This window comes from Triticum dicoccoides, unplaced genomic scaffold (assembly GCF_002162155.2).
Source record: "Triticum dicoccoides isolate Atlit2015 ecotype Zavitan unplaced genomic scaffold, WEW_v2.0 scaffold121753, whole genome shotgun sequence".
Taxonomy (NCBI): Eukaryota; Viridiplantae; Streptophyta; class Magnoliopsida; order Poales; family Poaceae; genus Triticum; species Triticum dicoccoides.
The window spans coordinates 1-1,624 of NW_021185083.1; the positions used below are offsets into that span (position 1 = coordinate 1).

Sequence of the window (1,624 nt, forward strand, 5' to 3'; positions counted from 1 at the left end):
CGCTAGCTGACGGCAAAGAGATGGCAGACGGCAAATTCCCTGATTCCAGTAGTGTGGTGTGCTACATGGCGAAAGTTTTCCTCTGGCGCTCTTCTTACAATATCACTTGTAAGGTATACAAAATTTTCATCTCTTGAAATGGATTCCATGTTATCAGAGATGATACCATGGACTTGAAAACTCTTAGCCCTTCCTTCTACATTTACTCTTGACGGTTGAATCATACCTCTGTTAATTAGTACTCCCTCCGTTCCTAAATACTTGTCTTTCTAGAAATTTCAACAAGTGACTACATACGGTGCAAAATGAGTGAATCTACACTTTAAAATATGTCTACATACATCCGTGTGTTGAGTCCATTTGAAATGCCTAGAAAGACAAGTATTTGGGAACGGAGGGAGTAGATCATAAAAATAGCTCATTGCAACAGCCTCAGTGTCCATTCCAACCCTAGATGTAACAAGTCCTTCTGCTATCTATCTATCTATCAAATGCCTTATTTGGATCTCAACATTCCTGGAAAATATGCTTAGGTATAGAAAACATGGCTTAAGATGAGAAGGCAAGTGGTTGTAGATGAGGATAATCATCTTCCTTACTGGTTCAAGGCCTTGGAAGCTCTCTAGCTCCAAGGGGAGCTGGTTATAAATACTTTGCCACTCACTAACCACTCTGGTGGAAAGCATGCCTCCTAGCGTGAGTATAACTAGGGGTGACAGTCCAGACTCTTTAACCATGTTAATAACTATTTCCCTCATGTTCTTATCATTTGTATGTCTTCCTCACTTCTCCTGATCTTCCTTAGTAGCAACTTTATAGCATCATTTATTTCTAGGGGTTTATGGTGGTAGATGAGTGGTCTAGAAGATTCCAAAGTACAATACTCGGCTAAGTCCACATCCCGTGTTGTTACTATTATCCGGCTACCTCTGTTGTTACCATGAGGAAAAACAATATATCTGATCCAATTCCAATAATCTATGTTCCATAAGTCATCAAGAACAACAAAGTACCTCTTCTCATGTAGCTCCATCCTCAGGTATCGGGCGAGGTGCTCTTCTTGCAATAGCTTCCCTTCAAGTTGCTTCATCAATGCTTCATGACCGAAAAGTTTTTTGATCATATCTTTAAGAAGCTCAATCCTGCAAAATGACTGCGAGATTGTGATCCAAGGACATGAAGAAAATTTATTCGCAATATCACTTTCATAGATCTTGGTTGCAAGAGTAGTCTTGCCTACACCACACATGCCAACAACACATATCACATTGGCTGGACCATGTTTGGCGTTGACATCCATCAGCATAATCAACTCCTGTTTAGGCTTTGAAAAGCCCACAAGTTCCGCTTCATCAAGACTATGGGAATAACTATGGATGCCTTCCATGTCAGAATTGGCCTCATCCTTGTACCATCTCCTGTCGTCCATGCTGCTAGGGGTAATGGGCTTCATTAAATGACTGTAGCGTTGGATCCTGTTGCTTACTTCTCCAACTCTTACTTTCAGGCTGCGAATCTGGACAGCAATTTGATGGCGTTCTCTAAGCTTCGTCAGCCGTTGCAAGCAACCTGGGTGCCCCAAATTAACCTGGAAGTCGTCCAAGCAATATTTAATGTTGTATGA

General features: G+C 41.4%; 1 pseudogene; it reads right to left on the reverse strand.

The window, feature by feature from the left end:
* Positions 1–62: 62 nt before the first annotated feature.
* On the reverse strand, positions 63–1,621 carry LOC119343298 (annotated as a pseudogene).
* Between the last annotated feature and the right edge of the window lie 3 nt (positions 1,622–1,624).